Genomic DNA, 15,211 nt, shown 5'->3' on the forward strand with positions numbered 1-15,211 from the left:
CATTCTTGCATTCATTTATCCAGCTTATGCTCAGTGAGTTACAGGCCCTGGGGACACAACCTTGAAGAAATCATACATTCTGGTGGGTGTGTGGGAGCAGATGCTGAACAAGAAATGGAAAAACGTAAATGTGAGATCCTCCCAGGAGCGGTGGGGCCACGAAGAAAACAAAATCAGGTGAAAGTGGGGCAGGGTTGGGGTGGGAGCAACACTGGCCTGGGTGGCCCAGGAAGGCCTCCCTGAGGAGGTGACAGCTGAGCTGAGACTGAGGACAAGAGGCTGGGTTTTGCAGGCGGAGGCAACAGCAGGTGCAAAGGCCCTGGGGTGAGACGGAAGGAGGGAGGGGCCTGCAGTGAGTGAGGGGACGGGGTAGGCAGAGGCTGTGTCAGGAGGGCGCTGTCTGCAGTGTGGCCAGGAATTTGGATTTGGGGAGCAAATGTGAGAGAAAGGAGCCAGTGGAGGAAAGGAGGGCCTGGGGCTGTGGTGGGATTGGAAAAGGAGGAGGAGCCGGACACAGTGGCTCATGCCTGCAATCCCAGCACTTTGGGAGGCCAAGGTGGGTGGATCACCTGAGGTCAGGAGTTTGAGACCAGCCTGACCAACATGGAGAAACCATGTCTCTACTAAAAAATACAAAATTAGCCGGGTGTGGTGGTGCATGTCTGTAATCTCAGCTACTTGGGAGGCTGAGGCAGGAGAATCGCTTGAACACAGGAGGTCGAGGTTGCAGTGAGCTGAGATCACGCCATTGAACTACAGCCTGGGCAAAAGAGTGAAGCTCCATCTGAAAAAAAAAAAAAATGGGAAGAGGAGGAGGAAGGGGCAGACAGTGAGCATGCAGGAGGCTGTTCCCTTCCCTTCAGGACCCCCTGGGTCTGAGCAGGCCTCTTCCCCTCTGGCTGTCTCAGGAAAAGGCTGTCCTACTTGGAGCCAGGTGATCTGTGGCTCCCACAACACTGTCTGCACAGCTGAGATGCTCTATGCACTGTCCCACCATCAGGAGCTGGGTTTGGTAGGGGGGGCCTGGCCACCTGGTGAAGGATTTAGAGGCCTTTAGGAATATTCTTGCTCCCTGCCCTTTGCCCCTTGTCACGGACATGGGCCTCTATGCCCACAGGCACTCAGCCTCCCTCAATCACCCCTCCCTCGTCAGTTCTTCATGTAGCGGGGTGCTGACCTATGCTTTGTCCCCATTGCTTTGCTTTGTGACTTAGACTAGGGAAGATACTTGGCCACTCCCACAACCCTCTCCATCACCCTCCTTTGCCAAGCGGCATGTGGGGAAATGTTTCTAGCTCAGGTGCTTGAATATCTCCACTGCTTACAACATTCTGCTCTGAAAACACCTTTTTGATCTCTATGATTTGTGGCTCATGCATTAAAGTTATCTGCTGGCGACTTGACAACTGCAGAGACCATTCACAAGCATCCCTGGCAGTACTTCTCTCTCTCTCTCTCTCTCTCTCTCTCTCTCTCTCTCTCTCTCTCTTTCTGATGGAGTCTTGCTCTTGTTGCCCAGGCTGGACTGCAATGTCACGATCTCTGCTCACTGCAACCTCCTCCTCCCAGTTCCAGCGATTCTCCTGCCTCAGCCCACCAAGTAGCTGGGATTACAGGCATGTGCCACCATGACTGGCTAATTTTCTATTTTTAGCAGAGATGAAGTTTCTCCGTGTTGGTCAGGCTGGTCTCATACTCCCCACCTCAGGTGATCAGCCCGCCTCGGCCTCCCAAAGTGCTGGGATTACAGGTGTGAGTCACTGTGCCTGGCCTATGTTTTTAAGCACTTCCCTGGTTTCTATCTTGTTTAACTCTTGGGTATTTGCTCATGTGGTATTAAAATCCAAGTGCCTGTGGTTTCCCCATGGATCCCAGCTCTGCACCCCAGGCCCACAGACTCTGCTTGCTCTGCCTGCCTGGGGACAGGAGCAGAAGGGGGTTGATCTTCTGAGGCTGCTCTTCTCCACGGTGAACAGCTTGAACCCTACAACCACTCCTCGGGGACATCGCCAACCCAGTGATGCCATTCAGGGAGCTCAAGCCCCACACCCTGAGTTTGTTCACATCCTTCTGGGAGCAATCATGGCAGAAGGGGAAGCAAACATGTCTTTCTTCACATGGCTACAGGCTGCACGAAGGAGAAGTGCTGAGCAAAGAGGGGGAAAGCCCCTTTTAAGCCATCAGATCTTATGAGAATTCACTCACTACCATGAGACAGCATGGTGGTAACCACTCCCATGATTCAATTACCTCCTACCAGGTACCTCCTATGACATGTGTGGATTATGGGAACTATAATGCAAGTTGAGATTTGGGTTGGGACACAGCCAAAGCATATCATTCCACTCCTGGTCCCCCCCCAAATCTCATGTCCTCACATTTCAAAACACAATCATGCCTTCCCAACAGTCCCTCAAGGTCTTAATTCATTCCAGTATTAACCCAAAAGTCCAAGTCCAAAGTCTCATCTGAGACAAGGGAAGTCTCTTCCACCTAGGAGCCTGTAAAATCAAAATCAATCAATCAAAATCACTTCCTAGATACAATAGGGGTAGAGGCATTGGGTAAATAAACCCATTCCAAATGGGAGAAAGTGTCCAAAACAAAGGGGCTACAGGCCCCATGCAAGTCCAAAATCCAACAGGGCATTCACTAAACCTTAAAGTTCCAAAATGACCTTTGACTGTGTCTCACATCCAGGCACGCTTTGGGTAGCTCCCCTCCTGTGGCTTTGCAGGGTAAAGCCCTGCCCCTTGCTGCTTTCTTAGGCTGGTGTTGTCTGTGGCTTTTCCAGGTACACAGTGCAAGCTATTGGTGGATCTACCATTCTGGAGTCTGGAGGACAATGGCCCTCTTCCTACGGCTCCACTAGGCAGTGCTCCAATGGAGACTGTATGGGGGCTCTGACCCCACATTTCCCTACTACGCTGCCCTAGCAGAGGTTCTCCATGAGGGCTCTACCCCTGTAGCAGACTACTGCCTGGATACCCAGGCCTTTCCATACATCCTCTGAAACCTAGGTGGAAGTTCCCAAACCTCAATTCTTGACTTCTGTGCACCAGCAGGCCCAACACCATGTGGAAGCTGCCAAGGCCTGGGGCTTGCACTCTCTGAAGCAATGGCTTGATCTGTACATTGGCCCCTTTTAGCCACAGCTGGAGCGGCCAAGATTCAGGGCATCAGGTCCCAAGGCTGCACAAGGCAGGGGGGCCCTGGACCCAGCCCAGGAAACCATTTGTCCCTCCTAGGCCTCCAGCCCTGTGATGGGAGGGGCTGCCACAAAGGTCTCTGACATGTCCTGGAGAGGTTTTCACCATTGTCTTGGTGACTAACATTTAGTTCCTTGTTACTTATGCAAATTTCTGTAGCCAGCTTGAATTTCTCCCCAGAAAATAGGGTTTTCTTTTCTGTCACATCGTTGGGCTGCAAAATTCCCAAACTTTGATGCTTTGTTTCCTCTTGAACACTTTGCCACTTAGGAATTTCTTTCACTAGCTGGGCCTGGTGGCTCATGCCTGCAATCCCAGCACTTTGAGCCCGAGGCAAGTGGATCACAAAGTCAGGAGTTTGAGACCAGCCTGACCAAGATGGATCACAAAGTCAGGAGTTTGAGACCAGCCTGACCAAGATGGTGAAACCCCATCTCTATTAAAAATATAAAAATTAGCTGGGCACAGTGATAGCTGCAATCCCAGCTACTCAGGAGGCTGAGGCAGGAGAATCGCTTGAACCCAGGAGACGGAGGCACTGCACTCTAAGCTGGGCAACAGAGAAAGACTCCCATCTCAAAAAAAAGAAAGAAAAAAGAAATTTCTTTCACCGGATACCTTAAATCATCTCTCTCAAGTTCAAAATTCCATAGATCTCTAGGGGAGGGGCAAAATGTCACCAATCTCTTTGCTAAAGCATGGCAAGAGTCACTTTTGCTCCAGTTTCCATGAAGTTTTTATTCTCCGTCTGAGATCACCTCAGCCTGGACTTTGTTGTCTATATCACTATCAGCATTTTGGCCAAAACCATCCAACAAGTCTCAAGGAAGTTCCAAGCTTTCATACATTTTCCTGTATTCTTCTGAGCCCTCCAAACTTCCAACCTCTGCCTGTTACCCAGTTCCAATATCACTTCCACATTTTTGGGTATCTCTATAGCAGCACCCCACTCTCTGTGGTACCAATTTACTGTATTTTTCTGTTCTTACACTGCTATAAAGAACTGCTTCAGACTAGGCAATTTGTAAAGGAAAGAGGTTTAGTTGACTCACTTCTGCAAGGCTGGGGAAGCCTCAGGAAACTTACAATCATGGCAGAAGGGGAAGTAAACGCACCCTTCTTTACATGGCAGCAGGAAGGACAAGTGTGGAGCAAAAGGGGGAAAGCCCCTTATAAAACCATCAGATCTCATGAAAACCCACTTCCATCATGAGAACAACAGCATGGGAATAACTGGATTCATGATTCAATTACCTCCCATTGGGTTCCTCCCATGACACTTGGGGATTGTGGGAACTACAATTCAAGATTTGGGTGAGGACACAGCCAAACCTTATCACCTTGCTATACTTGTCATTTCCAGGCAGAGCCTTCAACCCCTTTGAGCATAGCATCTCACCCATAAATCTAATCATGTATACACTAACTGGATGTTTGATGATGTTAGGGGATAATCGTTACTTCTTAGATGTGCTAATGTGTTGGGAATATGTTTTCAAAGAGCTCTTATCCCTTTGAGATCCATACTGAAATATTTATAAATGAAATTATATAATACATGAGGTTTGCTTCAAAACAATCTGGATATGTGGGAGGTGATGAAACATGAGTTGACACTGGGTGATGAGTATATAGAAGTTCACTGTCATTTGAATGACGTGTAAAAAATGAGAAGTTCATTATACCATTCCCTCTAATTTTGGATATGTCTGACATTTATATAATCAACAAGCTCTTAATCCTAAAAAATTGATAGTATATACAGATACTTGTTGATGAATAGTCAAACTCTGTAAAATATTTGAATAGATTTATTCTGTGCCAAATATGAGTGACCAATGGCCTGTGATACAGCCCTTGAGAGATCCTAAGAACATGTGTCCAAGGTGTTTTGGCCACAAGTAGTTAGTTCTACACATTTTAGGGAGACATAAGGCATTAATCAAGACATGAAAGACATTATCAGTGAGGAACAGCAGGAAAACTGTAAGCAGCGGTGCAGCAGGGAGGGGCTTCCAGGTTGGAGGGTGGATTCAAAGATATTTCTAACTGGCAATTGGTCAAAAGAGTTATTACCAATAAAGAGGAATCAATAGAAGGAAATATCTGGGTTGTAGTAAAGGGTTGTGAAGACCAATGTTTTGTCATGCAGATGAAGCTTCCAGATAGCACGCTTCAGAGAGAATAGGTTGTACATGTTTTTTTATTAGATTTAAAGAAGCTTTTCTTCCCTCTGAGAACTGGAACAAGACAAGGATGCCCATTCTCACCACTTTTCTTCAACACAGTACTGGAAGTCTTAGCCAGAGCAATCAGACAAGACAAAGACATAAAGGGCATCCAAATCAGAAAACAGGAAGTTAAACTGTCACTGTCTGCTGATGTTCTGATTATAAGCCCAGAAAACCCTCAAGACTCCTCCAAAAAGCTCCTAGAACTGATAAAATAATTCAGCAAAGTTTCTGGATACAAAATTAATGTACATAAATCAGTAGCTCTCCTATAGACCAAGAGCAACCAAGCTGAGAATCAAATCAAGATCTCAATACCTTTTACAATAGCTGCAACAACAACAACAAAATACTTAGGAATATACCTAACCAAGGAGGTGGGAGAATTCTACAAGGAAAACTACAAAACACTGCTGAAAGAAATCATAGACCACACACACAAATGGAAATATATCCCATGCTCATGGATGGGTAGACTCAGTATTGTGAAAATGACCACCCTGCGAAAAGCAATATACAAATGCAATGCAATTCCCATCAAAACACCATCATCATTCTTCACAGGACTAGAAAAAACAGTTCTAAAATTCATACGGAACCAAAAAAGTGCCCACATAGCCAAATCAAGACTAAGCAAAAAGAACAAATCTGGAGGCATCACATTACCTGATTTCAAACTATAGTATAAGGCCATAGTCACCAAAGCAGCATGGTACTGGTATAAAAATAGGCACACAGACCAATGGAACAGAACATAAAAACCCAGAAATAAACCCAAAGACTTACAGCCAACTGATTTTTGAAAAAGCAAACAGAAACATAAAGTGGAGAAAGGACACCCTTTTTAGCAAATGGTGTTGGGATAATTGGCAAGCCACATGTAGGAGAATGAAACTGGATCCTCGTCTCTCACCTTATACAAAAATCAACTCAAGATGGATCAAGGACTTAAATCTAAGACCTGAAACTGTAAAAATTCTAGAAGATGACATCAGAAAAACCCTTCTAGACATTGGCTTAGGCAAGATTTTATGACTAAGAACCTAAAAGCAAATGCAATAAAAACAAAGATAAAGAGCTGGGACTTAATTAATCTAAAGAGCTTTTGTATGGCAAAAGGAACAGTCAGCAGAGTAAACAGACAACCCACAGAGCAGGAGAAAATCCTCCCAGTCTATGTATCTGACAAAGAAATAATATCCAGAATCTACAACAAATTCAAACAAATTAGCAAGAAAAAAACAATCTCATCAAAAAGTGGGCTAAGGACATGAATAGACAATTCTCAAAAGAAGATAAACAAACGGCCAACAAACATATGAAAAAATGCTCAATATCACTAATGATCAGGGAAATGCAAATTAAAACCACAATGCGATACCACCTTATGCCTGGAAGAATGGCCATAATAAAAAAATAATAGATGTTGCCATGGATGTGGTGAACAGGGAACCCTTCTACACTGCTGGTGGGAATGTAAACTAGTGCAACCACTATGGAAAACAGTGTGGTGATTCCTTAAAGAACTAAAAGTAGGCTGGGAGTGGTGGCTCACAACTGTAATCCCAGCACTTTGGGAGGCTGAGGCAGGGGGATCACGAGGTCAGGAGATTGAGACCATCCTGGCCAACATGGTGAAACCCCATCTCTACTAAAATACCCAAATTAGCCAGGCACGGTGGTGAACACCTGTAGTTCCAGCTACTCGGGAGGCTGAAGCAGGGGAATTGCTTGAACCTGGGAGGTGGAGGTTGCAGTGAGCTGAGATCGCACCACTGCAGTCTAGCCACTCCAGCCTGGTGACAGAGCAAGACTCTGTCTCAAAAAAAAAAAATTAAAAGTAGAACTAACATTTGATCTAGCAATTGCACCACTGGGTATCTACCCAGAGGTAAGGAAGTCATATGAAAAAGATAGTTGCACATGCATGTTTATAGCAGCACAATTCTCAATTGCAAAAATGTGGAACCAACCCAAATGTCCATCAATCAATGAGTGGGTAAAGAAACTGTGGTATCGATATATACAATGACATGCTACTCAGCCATAAAAAAAGGAATGAATTAATGGTATTCACAGCAATCTGGATAAAATTGGAGACTATATTCTAAGTGAAGTAACTCAGAAATGGAAAACCAAACATGGTATGTTCTCTCTCATAAGTGAGAGCTAAGCTATGATGATGCAAAGGCATAAGAATGACACAGTGGACTTTTGGGACTCAGGGGGAAAGGGTGGGAAGAGGGTGAGGGCTAAAAGACTACAAATTGGGTGTAATGTATACTGTTCTGGTGATGGATGCTCCAAAAATCTCACAAATCACCATTAAAGAACTTACTCATGTAACCAAATACCACCTATTCCCCAACTACCTAGGGAAATAAAACATTAAAAAAAGTATAGTCTAATATCACAAACAAGATATTGGCATTGACAGATGACTTCCATTACCACAAGGGTCCCTCATATTTTCCTTTTATAGGCACACTCATTTCCCTCCCGCTCCCACCCCCTCCTTAACCTGTAACAACCAATCATCTGTTCTCCATTTTGTAATTTTGTCATTTTAAGAATACTGTATAAATGGAATATAGTATGTAATCTTTGGGGCTTACCTTTTACATTCAGCATGATTCTCTGGAGATTCATCCAGGTTGCTGCATGTATCAATAGTTTATTCATTTTTTACTGCTGAATAGTATTCCATAGTATAGATGTACCATAGTTTGTTTAACCATTCGCTCAATGAAGGAATATATTAATAGTTTGTTTCCAGTTTCTGCTGTTCTGAATAAAGCTACTATAAATGTTAAAAAAATATATTTTCTCTCAGTAATTCCAAAAGGGAGGAGGATATAATGAGGCATGTCTGACCCTCGTTTCCCATCTTGGCCTGAACTAGCTTTTCAGGTTAGCTTTGGAATGCCCTTGGCGAAGAGGAGGGGGATCTGTTCAGCAGTTTGGGGGACGGGGGCTTAGAATTTTATTTTTGGTTTACATACTTAAAAAAAACTAGTCTAGAAACTGAGTGCTCCAAAGTTAACCTTTTTTTTTTCTGTTTCTATAGTGTAAACCAAAAATAAAATTCTAAGTTCCCCCAGTCATCTGAACAGACCATTTCCCTCAGCCAAGGGCGCTCCAAAGTTAACTTGAAAAACTAGTTCAAGCCATGATAAGTGGGTGTCAGACATGACTCATAATGCCCTCCTCCCTTTTGAAATTCAGGAGAAGCCAACCAGCATTTAATCCCAACACAGACCTTAAGCTGATAAGAAACATTTACAATCTATTCTCTCTAAAGCCTGCTATGGAGGCTTCACCTGCATGACAAAACTTTGGTCTCCACAACCCCTTATTGTAACCCAGACATTTTTTCTATTGATTCCAGGCCTTTAGATAATAACTCTTTCAACCAACTACCAATCAGAATCTTTAAATCCACCTAAGACCTGGAAGCCCCTACCCACCTCCCCACTTCAAGTTGTCCCACCTTTCCAGTTAAAAGCAATGTACATCTTATATGTATTGATTGATGCCTTATGTCTCCCTAAAATGTATAAAAGCAAGCTGTACCATGACCACCTTGGGCACATGTCCTCAGGACCTTCTGAGGCTGTGTCATGGATGTGACCTTAACCTTGGCAAAATAAACTTTCTACATTGATTAAGACTTGTCTCAGATACTTTTGGGTTCACAGTATAAATGTCTTATTAGAAATGTGATTGCTGGCCAGATACAGTGGCTCACATCTGTAATCCCAGCACTTTGGGAGGCTGATGCAGGAGGCTCACTTGAGCCCATGAGCTCAAGACCAGACTGGGTCTTGAACATAGTGAGACCCCTACAAAAAATAAAGAATTAGCTGCACATAGTGGCATATACGTGTAGTCCCAGCTACTCAGAAAGCTGAAGTGGGATGACTGCTTGAGCCCAGGAGAGTGAGGATGCAGTGAGCTATGATTTTGCCACTGCACTTCAGCCTGGGTGACAGAGAGAGACCCTGTCTCAAAATAAAAAGAAAGAAATTTGATGGCCTATATCACATATAGAGGACTAGCCCATGTTCAATGCCACCTCCTGGAGTGAGACATGGCTGTTTAACTGAACTCATCTAATCTCAGGACTAAAAGGCTCACTACAGAAGATACTGTTACTACAAAAGGGTCCGACCCAGACTCCAAGAGAGGGTTCTTGGACCTCATGCAAGAAAGAATTTGGGGCAATTCCATAGAGTAAGGTGAAAGCAAGTTTATTAAGAAGGTAAAGGATAAAGAATGGCTACTCCACAGGCAGAGCAGTGGCATAGGCTGCTCAACTAAGTATGCACACAGTTCTTTCTTGATTATATGCTAAACAAGGGGTGGATTATTCACGAGTTTTCTGGAAAAGCAGTGAGCAATTTCTGGAACTGGGGGTTCCTGCCCATCTTAGACCACATAGGGTAAATTTCTCATGTTGCCATGGCATCTCTTAGCATGCTAATGCACTATAATTAGTGTATAATGAGTAATGAGGACGACCAGAGGTCACTTTTTTCACCATCTTTGTTTTGGTGGGTTTGAATCAGCTTTTAAAAAATTTTTTATTTTTTAAATTGAGATGGAATCTCACTCTGTTGCCCAGGCTGGTGTGCAATGGCATGATCTTGGCTCATTGCAATCTCTGCCTCCAAGGTTCAAGCGATTCTCATGCCTCAGCCTCCCATGTAGCTAGGATTACAGGTGTGCACCACCAAATCCAGCTAATTTTTCATATTTTTAGTAGAGATGAGATTTCACTGTGCTGGCCAAGCTGGTCTCAAATTCCTGACCTCAAGTGACCTGCGCACCTCGGCCTCCCAGAATGTTAAGATTACGGGCATCAGGCGTTGCTCTTGGCCTTAACGGCTGGCTTCTTTACTCCATCCTGTTTTATCAGCAAGGTCTTTGTGACCTGTATCTTGTTCCAACCTCCTATCTCATTCCGTGACTAAGATTGCCTAGCTCCCTGGGAATGCAGACCAGCAGGTCTCAGCATTATTTTGCCCAGCCCCTATTCAAAATAGAGTCAGTCTGGTTCAAACGCCTCTGACAATATGGGATATTTCAATTTATGCCTATTTATCCCATTTGTCTTTCCCCTCTTTTCTCTATCTTGATCTAAAAACCTCTCACCCAAGTATCTCCAAAGCTATCAGCTTGGCTTTTTTTTTTCTTTCTGTCACTCAGGCTGGAGTGCAGGGAATGATCTTGAGCGTTGGCCTCCCAGGCTCAAGCAATCCTCCTGCCTCAGCCTCCTGAGTAGTTGGGACTACAGGTGTGTGCCACCACATCTGGCCATTTTTTTTCTATTTTGAAAACGATGGGTTTCTGCTGTGTTATCCATGCTGGGCTCAATTGAGCCTCCCACCTCAGCCTCCCGAAGTGCTGGGATTACAGGTGCAAGTCACTGTGGCTGGCCTAGCTTGGCTTTTTGATATGTGAAACTTGTCTGAAGTTTCAAAGTGGGGATTGAAGGAAATTAAAATATTTTACCCCAAAATATATTTATTTGACATATTTTGAAATGGCTGCCACTTGGTCATCTTGACAGAAGTGGCCTTGCAAAGCTGCCTTAAGTGGAGAAAATTTGCATCTGCAGAAAATCTCCATGAATGCAGCCATGCCCCCTCCCCCATTCTATTCTTTCCCCAGATCCAAGAGCGAATGGGAGTCTCACACCCTTACCATCTATTCTCTCCAAAGGATGCTTTATCCACATAACAAGGACACCTTTACTAGTCAAGCCTCTTTACCCCCTCTCATAACCTGTTTTACCAAAATCTAAGCTCCCATTATTTCTGTAACCTCAAAATGGTATGCATGTTTGTGTAACACATGGAGAAGTTGGGTCTTCATTCTGAAGGCTCCCGTGTATGCACATTAAATTTGTATGCCTTTTCTTCTACTAAGAAGATAGCACATACAAGTAGGAAAAAATGTCTCAATATAGAACATAACAAACCAAAACCAGGGGCACCGGGAGTTGTGGTTACCCACCGTGCCAGAACGGAAGGGCAGGAGGATGGCAGGAGGGGGAAAGCTGTGAGTTCAGCACCGCGGACAGCGACCTGCCTTCCCTGCTGCCTCAGCAGCCTGGGGGATGGATTTCAGATGGCTGAGATTTGGACATCTTCTAGATCCACCTTATATAAAAAGAGCCTCTTCAGGAAAAATGAAAAATAAAGACAAAGAGCTATCCAGCCCCCTTTCATACCCCTTCTTATGCAGCGGTGAGGTTTTCTCTATTCAAAGGCTCAGGCCTTGATGGACATTTTCACCTCATGGGAAGTTACTGCTTTGCTCTCTTTAAAGATCTTTGTCAAAAACCAATTGGCTGTAGATGTTTGGGTCTATTTCTGAGCTTTCTGTTTTGTTCTATTTATTTACATGTTTATGCTTATGTCAGTTACATATTATCTTGATTTACAGTGTTAGGTAAGTAGCTTTATAATAAGTCTTGAAATCAGGTAGCACGAGCCCTTAAACTTTGCTATTCTTTTTCAAAATTATTTTGCTTATTCTAGGTTCTTTGTTTTTCTATACAAATTTGTCAATTTCTTTCTTTTTTTTTTTGAGACGGAGTTTCGCTCTTGTTACCCAGGCTGGAGTGCAATGGCGCGATCTCGGCTCACTGCAACCTCCGCCTCCTGGGTTCAGGCAATTAATTCTCCTGCCTCAGCCTCCTGAGTAGCTGGGATTACAGGCACGCGCCACCATGCCCAACTAATTTTTTTCTGTATTTTTAGTAGAGATGGGGTTTCACCATGTTGACCAGGATGGTCCCGATCTCTTGACCTCGTGATCCACCCCCCTCGGCCTCCCAAAGTGTTGGGATTACAGGCGTGAGCCCCTGCTCCCGGCCAGCTTGTTAATTTCAACAGAAGAGTCCAATGGGATCTTCCCTGGAATTGCACTGACTCTGTAGATACATGTGAGGAGAATGGGAACCTTAAGAATGCTGAATCTATGAACAGGATACATCTCTCCATTTCTTTCTTTCTCTCTCTCTCTCTCTTTTTTGGAGATGGAATCTCACTTTGTTGCCCAGGCTGGAATGCAGTGGTGCAATCTTGGCTTACTGCAGCCTCTGCCTCCCGGATTCAAGCAATTCTCCTGCATCAGCGTCCCAAGTATCTGGGACTACAGGTACGTGCCACCACACCCGGCTAATTTTTGTATTTTTAGTAGAAACAGGGTTTCATCACATTGATCAGGCTGATCTTGAACTTCTGACCTTGTGATCCACCTGCCTCAGCCTCTCAAAGTGCTGGGATTACAGACGTGAGTCACCATGCCCAGCAGCTCTCTATTTCTTAAAGTTTTAAAACACTTCTTTCATTAATGTTTTGTAGGTTTTGCTATACAAATCTTGCAGATACTTTCTTAGCTCTATTATAACTATTTAATAGTTTTTGGTGCTACTACAAATGATATTTTAAAATTTCAATTGTTTGTTGCTAGTGTGTATAAACAGAATTGTTTTTATTTGTTGGTCTTGTATCCTATGACCTTGTTAAACTCACCTATTAGTTCTAGCAGCCTTTTTGCAAATTCCTTCCTTTTTGTTCTATATAGGCCCTCAACAAATTGGATGTTGCCCATTCACATGGGAAGAACCATTTGCTTTTTTTTTTTTTTTTTTTTTTTTTTGATATGGAGTCTTGCTCTGTCACCCAGGCCGGAGTGCAATGGCATCATCTTGGCTCACCACAACTTCTGTTTCCAGGATCAAGTGATTTGCCTGCCTCAGCCTCCCAAGTAGCTGGGATTACAGGTGCACATCACCACTCCCAGCTAATGTTGACCAGACCTCACTTACAAAACAGTCTCATAGATAAATGAAACAATTTCAAGATGGTGACCACAGACCACTAAATCCCAAAGTGTTGGGCCCTTCAGAGAACAGAACCCTGTGTGACTCCCCTGGTTGCATATCCATGAAGCAGGGCCTGCATCTATGTCCATATCCGTATTTTTATCTATGTCTATATCTTCATGTAACTGCCACCAAGAGCAAGCTATGATGTTTCCAACACTCGGGAGGGTAGGTTCCCTTGAGTCTACTCCTAGCCAACCCTCTTTCCATGCCCCAGGTTAAGACTATTCTGACCTCTGTCACTATAGATCACTTTTGCTTGCTTGGTTTTGATTGTTTATAAATAGAATCATATGCATGCCATTTTTTGTGCTTGACTTATTTTGTTCATCATTTTGACTGTGACATTCTCCTCGGTTACATTCCTTTTTAAAAAATTACTGTGGTGGCCGGACATGGTGGCTCACACCTGTAATCCAAGAGCTGTGAGAGGCTGAGGTGGGCAGATAATCTGAGGTCAGGAGTTCCAGACCAGCCTTGCCAATATGGCTCCAGATTCTTGCTGGTGTTAACTCCTTCCATCCTCCTGGCTACAGTACTTAGATGAAGGAATCATTCTTTCCTTTACACAGCTGACAACGCTGGGCTGCAGAGAATGAGAGCAGGACTGTGTTGTTTTCATCTTTCTGCGTCCCCAGTCCCAGGCATGTCAGCAGGTGCTTCATGTATGTCTGCTGAGTGTGTGACTCAAAAGGTATTATACTGAGATCTCTAGAACTCAGTTGCTCTCACACTGTAGTTTGCATAAGAAGTGCCTTAATAAATGTAAATATTTGGAATTTCCCTCCATAGGTCTGGGGTTCTGGAATTTGCAATTCAACACTCCTCTCCCCTACTCGTGGGCTATGAAGAAGCACTTTTTTTTGGCCAGGCTAGGTGGTTCATGCCTACTTTTTTTTTTGAGACAAGATCTCGTCTTGTTATGCAGACTGGAGTGCCGTGGTGCAAGCTCACGGCTCACTGCTAATTTATCTATCTATCTATTTATTTATTTATTTTTGAGACGGAGTTTCACTCTTGTTATCCAGGCTGGAGTGCAATGGCGCGATCTTGGCTCACCACAACCTCTGCCTCCTGGGTTCAGGCAATTCTCCTGCCTCAGCCTCCTGAGTAGCTGGGATTACAGGCACGCGCCACCATGCCCAGCTAATTTTTTGTGTTTTTAGTAGAGACGGGGTTTCACCATGTTGACCAGGATGGTCTCGATCTCTTGACCTTGTGATCCACCGGCCTCAGCCTCCCAAAGTGCTGGGATTACAGGCGTGAGCCACCGCGCCAGGGCTCTCTATGTATTTTTTGTTTATTTGTAGAGATGCGGTTTCACCATGTTACCCAGGTTGGTTTCGAGCTCCTGACCTCAGGTTATCCTCCCACCTCGGCCTCCCAAAGTGCTGGGATTACAGGCGTGAGCTACCACGCCTGGCCAAGACTCATTTTTTTTTTCATTTTTAAGACGCATATTTTTAATAGCACCTATCATTTACCTGAAATTATCGTGGTTATTTACCAATGTAAGCTCCAACAGGGCCTGGCTTCTGCCTGCTTCTCCCCTGATGCGTGTCGGGAGCCTGGCCCAGCGCCTGGCCCAGATGAGCAGCGCTCTAAGCACGTGCTGAATGGACGACTGCCTTTCAGGGCCTTCCAGCGTGGTTATCTCATGCGTCGGTGTTGAGCGCTTGCTGAGCGACAGAAGCCACGAGCGGAATGAACGCACACGAGAGGGAGGAAGCTGCGGACCGCGGGCCAGAGTTTCTGGCGGCCCAAGGAGCGATAGGTGACCGTTGCCAGGGCGGCGCGGGGAGGGCGCGGCTCCGTGACGTCACGCCTGTGGAGCGCGGCGGCCGCGCGCCAGGCGGCGCCATGACGTCATACCT

General features: G+C 44.7%; 1 long non-coding RNA gene across 1 annotated transcript; it reads right to left on the bottom strand.

Moving 5' to 3' along the window:
* Position 1: 1 nt before the first annotated feature.
* Positions 2-15,142, bottom strand: LOC144577293 (uncharacterized). The gene is made up of 2 exons (XR_013520805.1): positions 14,822-15,142; positions 2-784 (listed from the first exon to the last, which is right to left on the bottom strand). It is a non-coding gene; the product is annotated as an uncharacterized LOC144577293 (long non-coding RNA).
* Positions 15,143-15,211: the final 69 nt, after the last annotated feature.

The sequence above is a fragment of the Callithrix jacchus genome, chromosome 1 (assembly GCF_049354715.1).
Source record: "Callithrix jacchus isolate 240 chromosome 1, calJac240_pri, whole genome shotgun sequence".
NCBI classification, from domain to species: Eukaryota; Metazoa; Chordata; class Mammalia; order Primates; family Cebidae; genus Callithrix; species Callithrix jacchus.